Source organism: Ictalurus punctatus, chromosome 16 (assembly GCF_001660625.3).
Source record: "Ictalurus punctatus breed USDA103 chromosome 16, Coco_2.0, whole genome shotgun sequence".
NCBI lineage: Eukaryota > Metazoa > Chordata > Actinopteri > Siluriformes > Ictaluridae > Ictalurus > Ictalurus punctatus.
Genome location: NC_030431.2, coordinates 6,770,001 through 6,790,448, shown reverse-complemented (window position 1 = coordinate 6,790,448; position 20,448 = coordinate 6,770,001). Strand labels below are relative to the sequence as shown.

Genomic DNA, 20,448 nt, shown 5'->3' with positions numbered 1-20,448 from the left:
ACAATCGGGATCAATAATCAATCAATCAATCAATCAATCAATCTATCTGTCTCTTGTTTTATAGCAAATCATTGGAATTAAATCGGGGGCATGGTGGCTTAGTGGTTAGCACTTTTGCCTCCAGGGTTGAAGGTTTGAATCCAACCTCTGTCCTGTATGCATACAGAGGTTTCCCCAGTTTTAGAGGATACTCTGGTTTCCTCCCCCAGTCCGAAGACATGTGTTGTAGGCTGACTGGCGTCTCTAAATTGTCCATAGTGTGTGAATGTGTGTATGATTGTGCCCTGCGATGGATTGGCCTCCTGTCCAGGGTGTCCCCCGCCTGGGATTGGCTCCAGGCTCCCTGCGACCCTATGTAGGATAAGCGGTACAGAAAATGGATAGATGGAATTAAATCTAATACATTTCCACAAAACAAATGCAGTGTATATATAACCATTTCTACTGTAAGATATATCGCAGCGATTGGGAGAGCGGAATAATGACCGTACATCAGAAATGCCTGTGCACCACAGTGACCTTGTTTCCGACACAAAGACTGAGCAACATGTGTCTCCATTTCCCAATACCCAAATTTTCTGGCTAGGTTCAGGTTTTTTTTGTGACTTCTGAGTACTGTAGTTGTGCTGGAAATGTTCGTGATGGGAAACACAACAGTTGTATCAACCCTAGTTTAACAAAGGTGCGTGGAGTCACTCAAAACGAGCTTCTAGACTGTTGACTGGAATACTGTATGTTTTCCACAGCTGCTTGTTACAGGACTTCTTTACAAAGTCACTGGATAGTAGCCTATAGCATAAGTCAAGTATGATAGCTTCCCGACTCAGTTTTGTTAAGGAACTGTCGTTATTGTCATTGTTGCTCTCCCCAGTGAAATAAAGAGCCGTCGCTGTCACAAGCCCTGTACTCATCCCAGGAGTTTAACTCACAACATACTCATTTCGTACTTTATATGACTTACGGTATGTGTACTGATTTATAATCCCATTATCCAGTGCCTCCCAGAAGAGAATGGGTTCCTCTCAGGTAATCTCAGGGAGTTTTTCTTTGTCATCGTCTCCTCTGGTTTGCTCGTTAAGGATCTAAGTCTGCGTTCGGATTTCTTTAAAGCCGTTCTGTGACAGTGTCTTCTGTTTAAAGTGCTATACAAATAAAATTGGATTGAATTGAACTAAATACCCAAATTAGCACTATGTTTTCACTGTTATGATTATTCAAGTCTCACTTGCCCTTTATGCAGGACCGCCGTTCCCAAGCTCCAGTGTCTGGCTAACATCACCCTGCTGGGCATCCTCCATGCCACCACCAGGACCACCTAACTAATGGGCTATGACATCCCTGAGGTGTTTGACGGTCTGATCTAATTAACGAGCATGCCAGACGTTTCAGTTTATTGCCCCATGCTGGTTTCTGTTCAGCCTGGCTTTTGTTAGGGGACGAAATCAGCTTCTAATAGTGCACAAAGAATCCAGAGAAACAGGATGCTTCAGACAAAAGTCCTTCATCAGCTGTGAAGTGCTTCTGAGGTGGTAGGAGGTGCACTTTTTTCTTTTTTTTTCTTTCTTCTTTGCACTGATGTTTGTGCTTCCAAATAAGATCATTTTGTGCATCCCAAGGACCTCCCGGATTTCTATGCAGGTAAACGTTGATTCCTTTACCTGCAACATAACCAACATCAGTACTGGATCTATAGGTCTGAGCACCAAATATGAAAATATGAAGGGGGGGGTTGATATTGGAATTTTATCCACAAGCTATAATCAACACGTTTTTCTAATCCAGATTCCAGCAGGTCTTCATCACTTCTTGCCTCTTTTGCATGCTCACTCAACAGATTCAGACTTAAAAAAAAAAACAACAACAACAACCCCAAAACATTTCTGCAATGCAGAGGCCCCAGCAGAGAGATTGAAGATCTGTGCTCTAAAATAAATTAAAATCAGCAGCAGGGTGCTGGTGACAGCGCGCATTTGGGTGATACCTCAGGTTACATGGTGATCTTTTTCATTCTGCTCACACTCCTCCGGCATTTCAGTATACGTGACCGAAACACTGCAATGCCCCTGAACTCAGAGGGTTACAGTCCCCGAGCCCTACCCAAAGTGTTAGAGCAAGCAGGGAGGTTTTTGAGAAACTGAATTTTGAAAATACTTCTGAGAACCTCCAAATACTTTGTGTCATCTTATTTAAATTCTATAACGTTTTGTTTGTTCTGAGAACTGTAATAAAATATGACTCAAACTAAGACCTTTAGATCCACACAGGGATTTACTGAATATACATACAGTCTTTCTTTGGACATCTCCAGGCGTTATTATGCCGGGTTTTACTATCCTAATGAACAATTGCCACAAGGTGGCAATAAAGATGTGATTCATTATCAGGGCCACCGACTCCAGTTTAAAATGAGGCTACTGGATAATGTGTGGGAAATATTCTGGAGTATTTATAGCTACTGTATGTCTCTTAATTCCCTGCAAATACACCTGACCCGGCACATTCGCTCATTAACAAGCCCTGGATCGAATCCAGTGGGATAATGATCGGAATTGTGCTGACATCTTTGTACCTGGATGAAGATGCAGGGCAGCAAATCCACAGAATTGGAGCTAAAATGTTCCACTGATACAGGTGTATAGAGATAAGAAACGTGATGTCAGGAACATTGGGTCACTTTTTTCCCTCCAGAACACTGTTTGATTTTCTATTAAGCTTTTTATGTTTCATCCCCAACCCCCCCCCCCCCCCCCAAAAGTCACTTTCTAGGTCTTTTAAAAACTGAATGTGAGTCTGTTTTATAGCTTTTTATATTCGAGACAGATTTTCACTTTGCATACTTTTGTATACTCTTCCATTCAAAGGATGGAGACCTTTAATGTGAGTAAGGAATTGGGTTCAAAAGTGTATGTGAAGAGAATAATGATATTTCTGAGTATATCATAAAAGTCAACTTTCATTCCATTTGTCTCAAATGGTTTTGGCTGTTTTTGTGACTCTTTCTGGACGTCTTTTTTTGGCTGTTTCCTCCACTGCTGTATGCTGGTTGTTGCTCGTAATTGTATCCATAAACACTTTTTATCTTATTTATTTTATATCCTTCTTTGTCTGCTCTCTGCTTTCCTGATCTCATTGCGTATCGACTCGGCTACTCGGAGCAAAACTGCGTTAGAGTTTGATCCTGACTGAACTTTTCATGCCTTAACAAAGTAAACATTTGTCGACTCGCTTGCTTCCATAATGCGACACGCTTGCTACTTCAGCACACTGGTGATTTGAACTTTATTTCAGTAATATGTTGGAATGGCTTTGCAACCATTGCACCATTAAGTGCACATAGCATTCTGTTTTGTAGTAAAAAAGAGATCTGTAATTAAAATAGAGCCATATGTGCTTTTATGAACACCCCATTCCAGATAGAGTCCTCCCTTTGCTGTTATAATAACCTCCACTCTTCTGGGATGGATTTCCACTAGATTTTGGCGTGTGGCTGTGGGGATTTGTGATCATTCAGCCACAAGAGCATTAGTGAGGTCGGGCAGTAATGTTGGGCGTGAAGGCTGGGTTTGCAGTCAGCGTTCTAAATGATCCCAAAGGAATTCAGTAGGGTTGAGGTCAGGGCTCTGTGCCGGCCGTTCTTCCATATGCAAACGATGTCTCTATGGAATTTGCTTTGTACACGGGGGTATTGTCATTCTGGAACAAATTTGGGCCTCTTAGTTCCAGTGAAGCGAAATTGCATACAGCATACAGAGACTTTCTAGACAATTCTGTGCTTCCATCTTTGCGGAAGCACTTTGGGGAAGGTTTACATATGGGTGTGATGGTCAGGTGTGCCCATACTTTCAGCAATATAGTGTGTGTTTAGAGTGGTTAGGGCTTTGGATTACTGATGGGAAGGTTGAGAGTTTGAATCCCAGTGTCAGCTGCTACTATTGGGTCCGTAAGCAAAATCCTTACCCTCTCATCTGCTAACTTGTAACCTGCCTCAATGGTAAGTTGCTTTGGATAGTAGTGACAAATAAATGTAGCCCATATTTTCTCATTTTCACTCCAAAATGTAGACGCTTTTTGAGTAAAAATATAAATGTCTTATAAAGGAATGGTGGCTGAGTGCTTAAAGCTTTGGGCTACTGATTAAAAGGCTGTGAGGTTAAAGCCTAGCATTGTCAAGCTGCCACGCTTGGGTGCGTAAGCAAGACCTGTAACCCCCTCAAGTGCTTGCTTGTATCCTGTCTCAAATGTAAGTCATGTAAGTCAAATGGGTAAAATGTTACGAAGATGTGGTGACAGGGGATGCAGCATGAATCGTATGCATCTGTATTTTTGCGTAAAATAGACCTACATTAATACCTACTGGATTTGTCAGATCTTTTTGCAGAGAGGAGTCATAGCAGTGACAGAAAAAAAAGCGATTACCTTAGGAATCATCTAACAACAGCAATTAAGAGCACTATTATTCACTGTAAATCATCTATCAGGGAGAAAAAGCCTTTGTGCGCGGTAGGTAGGAGCTTTTGTGCTCAGCAACTCTGTGATTTAATGCAGGCGGCTGAGGAGGGGGTGGAGGTTTCTCTCTCTCTCTCTCTCTCTCTCTCTCTTGGTAAGCAGCAGTACATTGAGGAGACAGTGTGTGCAGGAGACACAGATAGGCGTTTAGCTCCAGCTGAAACACGCAGAGTGATCTCGCTCCTTTCTTCTCTTCTTCTCCTCTCCTCTCCTCTCCTGCGTCGGAACGCAGCACAGATCATCAGTCACAAGGTAAGTTTTCCCCACAATGTCCACCAAGTTCCGGTGACATCATCCTTTAGTAGAGTTAGAGTTTTTGATCCAGAACTGGCACTTGCAAAAAAAAAAAAAAAAAAAAAAAAAGGAAAAATAAAAAAAAATTGGGAGTGTGATTGAATTTCTTGATGCCTGAATTTTTGGGGATGGGACTTGCTGATTCTAGTTACGTAACACTGTTCAAATGATACAATACTGTATGGAAATGTATGGATGTTGTATGAATGGCGGGTCTGATGTGATGTAGCAATAAACGGTGTTACTTTCCGACAACGCTGAGGCGTGTAAAAGATTAGAAATTAATTGCAAAGTATTTTAACAAGCGTCTATAATCACTGTTCGGCAAGTAATTATTCCTTTGTGATAATGACTCACAAGTATTAATTAATTTATACTAATTATCTGCAAGTAGCTTTTAATTTGTACCAAGTATTCATTCAGTTGTGACAATTCCATTTGCTGTAGCTGACCTGCCATTTCACATGAGCATCACCTGATTATCTATTTTAAAATAATTGATAATCATATATAGATAGCTGCATGCCATATATATATATAATTTTATGTATTATTCTAAAGGGAAAAATAAGATGTTGAATTGTTTTAAAATGAATTGTTGAATCGTACCTTTGGGTCTCATTGTTCATTCCTGGAGTATGACCATAGAGGACTTTTTGTGCCTTGCAGAGCATCTCGACAATAGTAATTTGGAGCAGCACTACAGGGATTTGCGCACACCTTCAGGAGACTCATGATCAGTGTATTAAATAAGGAGAGATGACTCTTCAGAGGCTGTGAGCTTTTAGACTGTGAGCCTGATGGTACTCAAAAGCAATAAAACGTGATTTGCTCTCTTACAGACAAGACTTAAAATCCACTATATTATTAATTAGGTTGAAATATATGTTTGAGAATCTTTTTGTTTTTGTTTGTTTTGGGTTCTTTGTTATACCCAAATGGATGGATGTGTGAGGATGAGAGTCACAGATTCATTTGTAAGTATAAAGTTAAAGCACACATTGTTAAACTCTCACTGGGTGAACTCTTCGCTTTGTTTGAGTGCCAGCTATTCATTTCTATCATATTCTATCCGAAAGCAGTGTTGCAGTGTTGCAGGTATACATTGATCTCAACAGTAGTACACGAGGCTTGGAGATCGAAAAGGCGCATTAGGGTTCATGCATATTAACGATGGATCCGATGTGAAACAATGGAGTGAGTTGAAAGTGAATTCTAAATAAAATGAATAATTTGGAAAGGTGTGCCTCTACAATAGGTCATGTTTCCACTTTGAAACTCTACCTCAACACATCAGGAAATATCTAGGTCTAATATCTTAGGTCTGTCTTAAGTCAGACATATGATGCGCTGGACTCAAGTGGACAATCATTAACAATGCAAGCATTACAGTAATGCTGAAAGTCTTCCAGTCAGCATGTCGGAAATGTTTTTATTCTTTCTTTTTTTTTTTTTTTTGTATAAAGCATTATAGTCAGAGCAATAGGAGATGAAATGTGGTCTAGTAGTAAATGTGTGCAGAGAGAAAACAAGGCGCTTCAAACCTTCTGTCTGCTAATAGTGAGTTGAGACTGAACAGCTGCTTAAACGCTCCTTCTGTATCCCGTGTCACATCACGAGCATGGGGCACATTGTGTTGACGTGTCGTAGGAGGGCTTCCCTCACACCGAGGAAGCTGAAATGAATCAATAAATCAGAATGAAATTAACAGACAAGACAAGACAGTAGGAAATTTTGATGTGTGCTCAGGACGAATGCGTTGTTGCCTGTTAGTGCTGGAGCGACGCCTCCAGCAAATTCCCTGAGGGAAATCTCTGGCACAGAGGCATGGCAGCTATGACGTTAATAAACACTCTACAGTCAGAGGTGTGTGTTCCTCCAGCTCAGACAGATGGTCAAGCACATGCTTCACACTGCTTCATTTGACATCCTGCGATATATATCCGTGTTGCAAAATAGCGTTAGGTTTTATCTCATGAGAGAAAAAGTCTTCCAAATGGTGATGAAGGGATGAACTAGCTGAGGTTCTTAATAAGATGGTAAGCTTCTTCCTCCGAGTGAAACTGGGTGGGTGGTTGATCTGCTATGTGTTAATACAGATGTGCGTGTGTGTGTGTGTGTGTGTGTGTGTGTGTGTGTGTGTGTGTGTGGTGGCGTTACAATGCATATTAAACATCAGTGAAATCTTTACTATATGTTAAGCTTCAATGCTAACGTTTATGAGAATCATTTTATGGATTTTTAAAAAGATATAATCATCATTTATTAATCATAGTAGGCATAAACCATCGAGCATCTTTCCAAATAGACATCTCAAAACACTTTGAATCATCCCTCCAGAGTCCTGTCTTGTAGTGGACGTGCAGTGTGTAAACAGACATGCGTACACACCGAGAGTGTGTATGAGGACCCTTCTGCCAGGAGTCATCCCACACAGTCCTGTGCAGATAAAATGTTGCGTCCCACCACATTCCTCCGCCCCCAATGTCAATTTGCCATTCCCATCCCTGGGCTAGTGACAGTTCACTTGTAACTCGACAAGCAGTGGATGCTAATTGACAGGGTTTTTCTCTTTGAGCAACACACTGTAGCAGACCACGCCTGGCTGTACTTGGGAGCGTCATACACAAGGAAGATTTTGTTCCTTCTATAACTAAATCCCTTGAGCTGATGTTCAGCACTGTAGTGGTTTCCCTGCTTTATATAGTAGACCAAGCATAACTCCAAAAGTATGCACAAAGAAATGATTCCAATGTTCTCTTCCAGTAGGAGGATTTTCTACAGAAAAATAATCCTTAGGGATGTGAATGAGCGTGTGCATGGTGCGCTGTGATGCACTGGCATCCCAGTGAGGGTGTAGTCCCACGTCACGCCCAGTGTTCCTGGTATAGACTGTAGATGCACCAGGATAAAGCAGTTACTGAAGATTATGTGGATTTTAGTACCAGGTCAGTAGCAGGTATTAGCCACGCTTTGATATAGGTGTTGTATCGGACATAGAAAAGTAGAAATTTATAAACATACTCTTAGGAAAAAAAAGTTGAACAGTTCTTAGTTCCTTGGAACATTCTTTAATAGTAAAACAAACTGCAGTAGGATAGAACCAAGGATCCCCCGGAGAGACGTAATAAACTCTTTATGGTTCTAGATTTAGAACTTTTTTTTTCTAAGAGTGTATAGAGATCTTTATAAAAAGGCTGGGGCATTCATTTTTTTTTTTTTAAAACATCCTCTGAGTAAGCATAATTAATTGGGTGTGTGAAGTTGTATAAGTATTATTTCTTGAGTTCATGCACTGCATACATTAGACTTTTTCATTTTTTTTAGATTTTGAAAATTGTTTATGTTACTGTACAAACGCTGACTAGGCCTTTAATCCTAAAAATTTCCACCCGTGTACACTCTATATACATTCAATGGTCATTTTAATAGGAACACCTGTACTCCTGCTTATTCATGCAGCTATCTTATCAGCCAATCAAGTGTCAGGAAGACAATGCAAAAATAATGATAATAATAAAATAAAGAAATCATGCAGGGACAGGGTAAGCGCTTCAGTTAATGTCAGAATGTGGAAAAAATGTGATCAGTGTGACTCTGACAGTGACATGGGTGTTGGTGCCAAATGGGCTGGCTTGAGTATTTCTGAGACTGCTGATCTCCTGGGATTTTCAGGCACAACTCTATAGAGTTTACACAGAAAAAAAAAAAAACATCCGGTAACATCAGTCAGCATCGCACCCCAAGATTTATTCCTTCTCCTACTACATTTTCAGCAGCCCCTACCACTGAGCATGTCTGATGTGTAGGTAACCATGCTACTTTTCAGAATATTCCGGTCATTTGTAATACTTGGTGACATGGCCGTAGGAAACAGAAGAGGTCCTCAAATACACGTAATTTAATTAAGGTGGACTGGACAAGGAATTATTTTACTGAACAATCACATCTCCCTGTTCTTAAATCTGCAGTAATAAATGTACGGTCATTAACAAATAAGTCTTTTAGAATTAGCCAACTTGGTGAAAAACACAAGCTGGATTCCCCTGAGCAACGCCCAAGCCCCAGGTTTTAAAAGAATGAATAAGAATGGCGCGGGTGTTGCCTGTCTATATACCATCATACTTTATGTTGCAAACAGATTTCTATTGGGAAACATTTGAGTACCTTGCAGTGCATCTCAAGGGTGATCAATCTGTTATTTTATTAGTTATCTATCACCCTCCTGGACTTAACAAAGGTTTTCTTGATGATTTTGGTGAACTACATTCTAGGACATGAACTGGCTATGCATATGTGTTAATTACCGGTGATTTCAACATCCGTATGGATGTAATCTCTGATCCATCGACTGTCAGCTTCACAAGGTTGCTAAACTCTTAACAGTTTAGGTTACTGTCACTTCTGAACACTACTGTGTCTTCTTTGAAATCTCAGCATGTACTAACATTGTGAGTGATAAGAGGACTGTCACTAAGCGCTATCTCACTGCTGATACAGCTGCGACCTTCATATCATCTCATATCATCTCTCCCCGTTTTTCACTCCCTTCTTTAGATACTCTAGTGGAGAGCTTTAGTGTCAGGCTGACCAAATGTATTAACTCTGTTGCCCCCTTAAAAACCAAAACTGTCTCTGGGATAATTAAAGCTGCTTCTTGGAGAAATAGTACCTCCATTGTAAGACTAATAAGAGACTGCAGAAGAGCAGAAAGGCAACGGAAGCACACAGAGCGTATGGTTCCCCAGTCTATAAAAGCAACTTGAAAATACTTACAGTGCATCCGGAAAGTATTCACAGCGCTTCACTTTTCCCACATTTCGTTATGTTACAGCCTTATTCCGAAATGGATTAAATTCATTATTTCCTCTAAATTCTACAAACAGTACCCCATAATGACAACGTGAAAGAAGTTTGTTTGAAATCTTTGCAAATTTATTAAAAATAAAAAACAAAAAAAGCACATGTACATAAGTATTCACAGCCTTTGCTCAGTACTTTGTTGAAGCACCTTTGGCACCAATTACAGCCTCAAGTCTTTTTGAGAATGATGCTACAAGCTTGGCACACCTATTTTTGGGCAGTTTCTCCCATTCTTCTTTGCAGGACCTCTCAAGCTCCATCAGGTTGGATGAGGAGCGTCGGTGCACAGCCATTTTCAGATCTCTCCAGAGATGTTCAATCGGGTTCAAGTCTGGGCTCTGGCTGGGCCACTCAAGGACATTCACAGAGTTGTCCTGTAGCCACTCCTTTGTTATCTTAGCCATGTGCTTAGGGTCGTTGTCCTGTTGGAAGATGAACCTTCGCCCCAGTCTGAGGTCCAGAGCGCTCTGGAGCAGGTTTTCATCAAGGATGTCTCTGTACATTGCTGCATTCATCTTTCCCTCGATCCTGACTAGTCTCCCAGTTCCTGCCGCTGAAAAACATCCCCACAGCATGATGCTGCCACCACCATGCTTCACTGTAGGGATGTATTGGCCAGGTGATGAGCGGTGTCTGGTTTCCTCCAGACATGATGCTTGCCATTCAGGCCAAAGAGTTCAATCTTTGTTTCATCAGACCAGAGAATTTTGTTCCTCATGGTATGAGAGTCCTTCAGGTGCCTTTTGGCAAACTCCAGGTGGGCTGTGGCTTCCGTCTGGCCACTCTACCATACAGGCCTGATTGGTGGAGTGCTGCAGAGATGGTTGTTCTTCTGGAAGGTTCTCCTCTCTCCACAGAGACACGCTGGTGCTCTGTCAGAGTGACCTCCCTTAGACCTCCCTGACTAAGGCCCTTCTCCCCCGATCGCTCAGTTTGGCCGGGTGGCCAGCTCTAGGAAGAGTCCTGGTGGTTCCAAACTTCTTCCATTTACAGATGATGGAGGCCACTGTGCTCATTGGGATCTTCAATGCTGCAGAAATGTTTCTGTACCCTCCCCCAGATCTGTGCCTCGACACAATCCTGTCTCGGAGGTCTACACACAATTCCTTGGACTTCAGGGCTTGGTTTGTGCTCTGACATGCATTGTTAACTGTGGGACCTTATATAGACAGGTGTGCGCCTTTCCAAATCATGTCCAATCATCTGAATTTACCACAGGTGGACTCCAATCAAGTTGTAGTAACATCTCAAGGATGATCAGTGGAAACAGGCTGCACCTGAGCTCAATTTTGAGTGTCATGGCAAAGGCTGTGAATACTTATGTACATGTTCTTTTTTTTCGTTTTTTATTTTTAATAAATTTGCAAAGATTTCAAACAAACTTCTTTCACGTTGTCATTATGGGGTACTGTTTGTAGAATTTAGAGGAAATAATGAATTTAATCCATTTTGGAATAAGGCTGTAACATAACAAAATGTGGAAAAAGTGAAGTGCTGTGAATACTTTCCGGATGCACTGTAATAACGAAATGAGGTCTGCTAGAAAATCTTACTATTTAAGTTTAATTGACGGCCACAAACACAACCCCAGATTCCTCTTCTCCACCACAGATAGTCTGCTTAACCCCTCACTTAAAATATCATCAGATCTTTTCACAACTCAAAAGTGCACTGAGTTTGCAGCTTTCTTCAGCGATCTAATTACTATCATGAGCCAAAACACAGTCAGCACTTGTCTGGTATGTTTTCTAACTCTCCACCTATTACTGTTAAATGTAATCTATCCTCTTTCTCCATGGTCAGCTCTAACACTCTCGCCCTGGCTATATCACTTATGAATTCTTCTAGCTGCTCTCTCGACCATTACCTACCCGCTTTCTTAAGTTGGTTTTAAATTCATTATTACCAGACATCCTTAGCATTTTTAATCTGTCCCTCCTGAAAGGAATTTTTCCACACACCTTTAAGACAGCTATTGTTAGGCCTCTGCTGAAGAGAAGCGATCTTTGATTCTCCTGTGCTCAGTAACTACAGACCTATCTCTAATCTTCCATTTCAAGGCAAAATAATTGAAAAAGTTTTGTCCATACAGTTCAATAACTATCTCAACGTCAGTAATCTTAATGGGACATTTCAGTCTGGCTTTCGGTCCAAACATTGCACAGAAACGGCTCTTCTAAAAGTTTTAAATGATCTGCAACAAAATAAGTACTTGGGTAATCTGTCAATTCTATTTCTTTTAGATCTCAGTGCTGCCTTTGACACAGTCGACCATGGGATTATGCTTGACCAACTGCAAAACTGGGTTGGTTTATCAGGCCTAGTCCTAGATAGGTTTAGATTACGTTGCATTGCGTACACACACCTCCAGATGTCATGCGATATCTTGTGGTGTTCCCCAAGGCTCAATTTTAGGTCCTTTGTTATTTCATTATATATGCTGCCATTAGCTGATGTAATTAATCAATATAACATCTCCTTACTCAGTATACAGATGACACGCAACTCTATCTCTCACTTGGACCAGATGCCTACAAGTCTATTAGCAACCTTGTAAACTGCATAGAGAGCATAAACTTGTGGATGTCACAGAAGTTTCTGCAGCTAAATAAAGATAAGACAGAGGTACTTATTATCGGAAATGATACTCTGAGTTAAGAATTTCGGGATCGCGTTTGACAGCGATCTCAGTTTTAGAAAACATATTAGCAATGTTTGTAAAACAGCATATTATCACCTTTGTAACATCTCTAAAGTGCGTGATATTCTCTCCCCCAGAGATAGTGAGAAACTCGTACATGCCTTTGTTATATCTAGACTCGACTACTGCAACAGTGTTTTGGTTGGCTTACCAAAGAGCTCCATTAAAGACTTACAAAGAGTTCAGAATGTAGCTGCAAGAATGCTGACACGTACTAGACTGAAGAATCATATCACTTCGGCACTTAAATCACTTCACTGGCTACCCGTGTCAGTGAACTGACAGATTTTAAAATCCTGTCATTAATTTTTAAATGTCTTCATGGTGGTGCTCCTACATGCCTTTGCAATATGATCACTCAATCAATATACTCCTGCTAGATCACCTAGGTCATCCAACAGCAACCTGCTGGTTGTACCCAGAACACGGCTGAAAAGCAAGGAATCGGCCTTTAGTCACTACAGGCCTAAACTGTCCAACTCTCTCCCTGACAGCCAACATGGAGTTGATTCAGTTAGCACTTGTAAAAAGTATCTTAAAGCGTTTTTGTTTAATGAGGCCTTTCCTCAAACCCGGTAATTTTGATTTTATTTGTATTCTTTTATTTATAAAAGCATAATTTTATCTCTCTGTATCTACTGTATGTGTTCTGTAAAGCACTTTGTAAACATTGTTTTAAACATTGTTTAAGTGCTATATAAATAAAGTTTTACTTGCTTACTTGGAACAGCTACCACATCTAATTAACCACAATCATCCCAGCAATGTCTGATTTCCTTATTGCTGGTCTGCATTCTTTTTAAAATACTTTCTCTTTTTCATTCACCTTCCTAAAACCCTTCTCGTTTTATTCAATCTTTTTCCGTTTTCATCATATATCCTTTACTCTTTATATCCTTTCCTATTCATTCGAACTTCTTACTTCATCATCCCTTCCTATTCCTGGGCTTCCTGCTTGTTGCGTCCCATAGAAATAGTGATAGTGATGATGCCACAGGCATCACCCCGGTTCTCTTCTTCACTCTTATACTGCAGTCCTGACATCTCTAGTGTACAGGACGCCCAAAGGCTTTTTGATAGTTCCTTAAACACTTGTTTTCTCACCTATCATGTTGAAATGTGCCGCCACATAAATATTCGAACAAATAGCATTGTATTACTGGCCTCCCTACATGTTCCATAAATCACTTCCTGATATGGATTTGTGGTGCTTTTGTGGTTTCACGAAATCAAGGAGGGGCAGGTGTTGGAGTTAGAGGAGACCAGACACTGTCTGGATGCCCCCCAGGGTTTTTCCACACATCTTGACATCAGCATCCTTAATAAAGCCAGACAATAATACAAGTCTACCTGAAACAGCTGTGGATTGGAGGTAAGACATTGATACTGCAGTGACTCAAGTGTGAACAAACACAAATTTGCCAAATGAAATGTCACAGACAGATAACAGAAGCGATGCTACAGTTACAGTTTAGAATTAGGACATTATATTATCCTCATTGTATTCCTTTTTTCTTCTTGCTCTGCTGTACCCATCATCAACCGCCTTTATCCATTATCGGTTGCTATGTCAACACTGATCATACTGTTTCTCTGCATCATACTGGCAGGGTGAGTGCGTGACTTTTCAATCTCTTCACTTTCTCCTGATTTCTGGCAATTATTTAACCATTTATTTCACCTTTTGCCTCCAGGAGAAGTCAAGGATTTTTGAGACTATGCCCAATGACTTGTAGCTGGACATCATCACCTGTGTTTCCTCTTCTTGGCTTTTTTTTATTGCCTTAGAATTCTTTCTCATGAGAAATACTCAGTGCGTTTACATGCACACCAATAATATGAATAGTTACCAAATAAATCAACAGGTCATGTAAACAGCATTCCCATAAGTAAAATGGATCAAACTGGGTTTCAAGAAATCCAATACAGACACCTGGATTTCAGCCCAATAATAAGGTGCCACCTGGGAAATAGTGACAAAGCAACATTTACTTCAAAGCAAACTCCCAAACTAAGTATTTGATAGTAAGATGAATCTTTCAAAAACAAAGTAAAAAAATTTTAGTTAATGCATTAATTGTTTAGAGTTGGATGGCTTATTTCCAAAATCTGATGTCATGTGATTATCAGATTACTGTATTTATTTACATGTACTGAATGACTCTTTGGAATCTTTTGGCAAAACATGACATGGATTCTTTTTACTGAGTGTCAAAACCGAGTTTATGTATTGTTGAAGTGTGTCAATCTTCCTGATGTACCGCTTTCTTTCTTGGAAACACCTGGATTATGATATCCACTCTCTTGTTTCTATGCCCCAACATCTCCACCTTGGGACATCAGTGCCTGATGCCACCTCTCTCGTTATGACCCTTGCCCCCTGCAACTCGCCATGAAACATGTAGCCCTTCAGAGATGCTGTCTAATCTCATTTATTGGTTATAGAGAGTTCATCTCTTCCTATCCTGCTGATTTCACTATCCTTCTCTGCTGAGTATTTATCCCTTTGCTATACTGCATCCACAGAGGTGATCTCTTGGTAGAAATACTGCAGTGGAAAACCATCATTGACTGGCAGTTTACCAAATTCCTGCCCTACACCTTCCCTGCTTAAGTGAAGTTAATGCAAAGTGAAAATGTCTAGCAAGAACAGCACAGCCATAAAGAGGCAGGCCACACACAATTATTTACTGGTACAATACTACCACAGAATACTGAATTGTCAGACCACAGTTAAAACAAACTTCATCAGAAGAATGAGCTAAATATCATGGAGTCGCATGGCTAATTAACCACGTATAAGCCTAGACGTACCAAATGCAATGCCGGAGGTGCATTGCATGAGTGATGTAAAGTTATCATCATTGGACTCTGGAGCAGTGGATACTTTTTCTGGAGTGATGAGTCACACATCACTGCCTGGAAGTAGATGCTTGGAGAACATTACCTGTTTCAGTGCATAATGCCATCTATATAGTGTGGTGGCAGAAGTATAATGGTCTTGGGCAGGTTTTCATGGTTCTGACTAAGCCCCTGAGCACTACAGCATACAAATCTAGATAACACTCAGCTTCCCACATTGTGGCTCGTTTCATGTCTCAGCATAAAAACAAAGTCCTATCAGAAATCATATGTTGAAAGCAGATTGGAAGAATGTGTCTCGCTGGAAAGAAAGCCCTGACCTCAACCCCATCAAAAACTTTAGTATGGGCTTGATGGGTCATTTGCAAGCCAAATCTAAAAGCCAAACATTAGTGCCTGACTTCACTAATGCGCTTGTGGCTGAATGGGAACAAATTCCTCCAGTGGAAGCTTTCCAAGAAGATTGCAGCAAACTGGGCCACTGTTCTTTGTTGACACAAATGAACAGATTTTTTCTAATCATCTCCAAAACAAAGGACTGATGCATCTTCCTGTACCTTCTGTTAAAAACTCTAAGACTATTCCAACTTCTTAAGCATTGGGCATCCCAGGCAAATAGCACATACATTGTATGAAATATGCAAATTTAAGTAATTAGAAAAGCGAATCAGCTCCAGCCATTGCGTAAGCGGCAGTTTGGTGGGTTAATGTGTCGCAGTGGAAACGTGTTATCCTATGACCTCTGCAGATGATAGCTGCCGTGCAATAGAGACAAATTAACTAGTGGGTGGGAATTGGCAATGAATATGGTGGCATATTTGTTTAATTATTTATTCTGAGTCTAATTGTGTTTATATTTAGCATTCAAATGATTAACTTGTAATTAGTGAGACTAAGATTTATATGTTTGAAGGAATGGGCTTTCAATATACAGCGTGAAAGAAATGGCTGTATTCCATTTATTTAAAATGACAAATTAATAAATTACAACAAAACATCTTTTTTTTTCCTTAACTTGCCTGAATAATTGAGGCAAATAATTGGGATTTCAGTAATAAGCAAAATAAAAAATGATCATTGCAGCTTGCTGGCAAATGAAGCAGGACACAAGCGCAGTGTATTTTATTAGGGCCATAATCTATAATCAGAATTTAAAACTGGTTAACTGATTAAAACCAATCAGTGCATTGAAACACAGGAAACAAGGCTCAGATTTAATGATCAGATGTAAAAACTAAACAAAACGCAGCACGTTATACAGAAACACACTAATTGGAGTAAACACAGAACAGGTGCACACGTATGGAAAACAAACCAATGACAGGACAGGGGTGGAGACAGGCTTAAAAAAAACTGAAACCAACAAACACTCGCACATATCATGTATCGCCATGCGAGCCACAATGCAAAGGAGAAACCATGACGATGATTATTTCAACCCTATAATGTGTAATGTAATATGCTTAAGTTCTGACAGTATATCATTTTTTAAATCATGCACTATTGTCCTCTTCCACTCTTCTCTCTGAGACTTTGTTTTCCTCAGAAGTGTTTGCATAACACATTATTGAATTTAGAATAGTCTTCATCTTGCCACTTTTCCCTTCCCATCCACTGAATAATGTTCCAAATTAAATCTCCATATCTCGCGTTTGATGTATGAATGTCATTAACCTATTTCCCGTGCACTCCGTACACATCAAGTTTTCTGTTAAACTTATAGTTATGTAGGGTTTTGATGACTGCTTTTTGGCTGCAGTGGAGGCTGAGTAATACCAACAGGAGGCCTGGGTTTAGAAGGATGAGAAGAGCAGGTGTTGGAGTTAAAGGGGACCAGACACTGTCTGGATGCCCTGGGGGATTTTTTTTCCAGCACATTGCACCATCAGAGCCCTCAATAAAGTCAAATAACACTGGGCTTGTTGGAACAGCTGACGATGGGTGAGAAGATTGGCATTGGGGTCACTCAAGTGTGAACAAACTCATGGATTTGCCAAATGTAGCTTTAGAGAGAGAGAATGGAGTTGACTCTATAGCTGCAGTTTAGTACTAGATTACCATATAATCAGTTTTCAGAACGTATTGTTTTGCCTGTGCTCACAGCACATTGTTTTGGCAGTAAGGTCTCGCTGTGTGAAATCGTCTTGAAATGGGCACAGTCTTCTCCATTTGTGCAAGGGATCATTGCATGTAAACAAAAGACCTCTAGTGTAGGCCTTCATGATACACCAGTAGCACCAAGAAATGGAACTGAGACCCAAATATATATATATATATATATATATATATATATATATATAGTTCTTTACTATGCCTGTATACTGTCATGTTCGAGGTTGCACTTCATAAATCTTCTAATAAAATTTCAGATTTTTTCCTTACAAATTCAAGCTAAAATTATACATGACCTTACAATCTTCTCCCACTTATTATGATTTATTTCTGTTCCTGTGTTGCATGTTACCACCGCAATAGTTCATTGGAAATCAGTCATTTTAACTCCTGCCAGACAGATAATTGCTTGAAATTCTATTGGCCCGTACTCTGTAATGGTATACACTACTATACTAACTCAAATTGATGTGCTTGGCATTACTGCAGTTTTCAGCCTGTCCTCAAGCTCATTGCGTATGAATAATTAGTACATCACCTTTCATTGCACCTAAAGAAGTAATGACATTGACTTTGGTATGAATAATACGTTTCGAATCCAATCCGTGTCCTGAATGTCTTTCAATAGTAAATGACATTTAGAGCTTCACTGTAAATTATTGTCCCTTTTTGGCATGTAGAGATGATCCAAAGCAAGTGCATGGATCCAGGTTCAGTTTCATGTGTGACAGGGCATTTTAATTGGACAGGAGTGCATGTGGATGATTTAGGAAGAAAAAAAAAAAACCCAACAGGATCTCAAATTTGCCAGTGTTTTGCACCGCACTCTCTTCAGATTTGTGTTATTATGTAACATCCAGACACGCCATATATAGATCTTATGGATGACTGTGAGTTAGCATGCATATTTTCTCATATCCAAAACCACAAATCTGTGTGTTCAAATCTAGACGATATACACCAAAGGGAAAATTCCAGCATGTTTTAATACCTCCGTGTATTATTACAACACACTGAAGAGAACACCAAATTGTAATGTTTAATAAAAAAAAAGCCAAAAAGCCAGAAAGCGCCTCATTCTGCATCAGTTGAATGTTGAACTATTAGCTAAGGGCACGAATCCCAGCTCCGTTTGATTTGCAGGATTTGAAAAGCACTGATGAGATGAATAGTGACAGTGATGCTGAATGTGGTGCAGTTTCCGTTCATTTGTGTTCCTCCCTTCTTTACACTCTCACTGCTTCCCTCCTTCCTTCCCTTACTCCCTCCCTGCCCTCCACCCCCAGACAGCAATCAGTCACGTCTTCTGCTAGGTCGCCCTCACTGTCAGCACTCTCTCCTCGACATTTCAATCAGTGGTTAGCAGGGCTCTATGGGGCAAAAGCTGAATCCGACTAAAGCGGTTGCGCTAGAAAGATCAGCACACTGACTCATTGATGATATGGCATACTGTAATGTCAAATAGCACACCACAGACATTTTAATTTTATCTCACTGCAGCTGTGTAGGAGAATATACTGCAGAGGTGGCGATACATGTCATGATTTTCAAACAATAAAACTGATTTTTTTTATTTTCTTAGCTCCAGGCACAAGCGTTTTAGAGGGATTGTAACAGTCATATAAGAATTTATTTATTGCTAAGTGAAAACAGTTTTTTAAAAAAAAATGTTTTGCAAAAATGACCACACCTCACAGCTCAAACTTGAGCTCAGGTTACTGTTTCTGTGGTGTTCCGCATGTTCTCCTCCTGTCTGAGCAGGTTTCCTCCAGGTTCTCCGGTTTCCTTCCACCTCTCAGAAACATGCCAGAAGGTGGATTGGCTATGCTAAAATATGTGAATGAGTGTGTGAATGTATGCAGTGTCTCTGCGATAGACTGGCATCCAATTAAGTTTGTAATCCTGCCTTATGCTCAAGGCTCTGGATCCACTGTGACCCTGACTGCAAACAAATGAGAAACAAGGTACACTCTTATTACTGACTCAAGTTACAAATGTAATGAAGGGTCTATAAAGTTATATTTCACTCTTATAGACGGACACCATTACACTAATATACTGACTTACACACAGGCCAGCATCTTGACATTACAGAGTAAGTTCCAGAGTGTGAGTGTATTATAATCAAGTTACATGAGGGTCAGTGAAACACCGTTCGTATTTGGTGTGACTTCTCTGGTGGTCATCCAACACAAAACAGTTATTCGATTTCATTTATTTACACCTGACCACCAGAGGCCAGTTCTTGCACACGTGCCACTTTCTTATTACCTTGTCCATGTGCAAGAACTGTGCTTTCCATGGGGTTCTCCATCCATAGGGATACGCTCAGGATTCACTGTAACCCTGACCTGTATAAAGCAGTTAATGAATGATGTAATGGTGTGAACTAAGCTCTGATTGTAAAAGGAGAGTTTGTAAAAGTGCATTGCTGAACAGGGTGGTGGGGACATAGTCTTGAGCAGGACATAATGTTAGACTCGACCACATAAATTATGACCTCAGCATGACCCTTTGCTGCACTTTGCTGGTGGATTGTCTAATAGGAAAGTGTGAGTCAATTCCCTTACTACTTCCTCAGAGACCATTGTGTTGTTGCCGGGTACATCATCCTTCCATCAGCAATGCTTCAGTAAGTGATGTGAGCCATCAGCAGATTGCAAACTGTGTAGACTGAAAGCTTTTTTTTTTGGTTGTAAGTATTGCATAATGATCTTTATAATCATATGCAACCGTAAGTGGTGTTGATTTACTGAGTTTTCCATCCATCCATCCATCCATCCATTTTCTGTATTGCTTATTCTTACTGGTTGCAGGGAACCTGAAGCCTATCTCAGAGAGCATGGGGCACAGGGTGGAGGACACCCAGGATGAGGTGCCAATCCATCGCAGGGCACAGTCACACACACATTCACATGCCCATTCATACACTATGGACACTTTTTGGACATGCCAATTAGCCTACGATGCATGTCTTTGGACTGGGGAGGAAACTGGAGTGCCCGGAGAAAGCCCTCGAAGCATGGGGAGAACACGCAAGGTCCATGCACAAAGTGACCTTTGGAATCAAACTCTCAACGCTGGAGGGGGGTGTAAACTTTTGAACAGGA

The 20,448-nt window shown here is 40.4% G+C and overlaps 1 protein-coding gene across 3 annotated transcripts in view; it reads left to right on the top strand.

Moving 5' to 3' along the window:
• Nucleotides 1-4,466: 4,466 nt before the first annotated feature.
• rph3aa (rabphilin 3A homolog (mouse), a) overlaps nucleotides 4,467-20,448 on the top strand; it is a 40,148-nt gene continuing 24,166 nt past the window's right edge. For all 3 annotated transcript variants that reach the window (XM_017488392.3, XM_017488393.3, XM_053686936.1), the window contains exon 1: nucleotides 4,467-4,758. The gene's annotated coding sequence lies outside the window, so the exon portion shown is untranslated. The remainder of the gene's footprint in view (nucleotides 4,759-20,448) is intronic.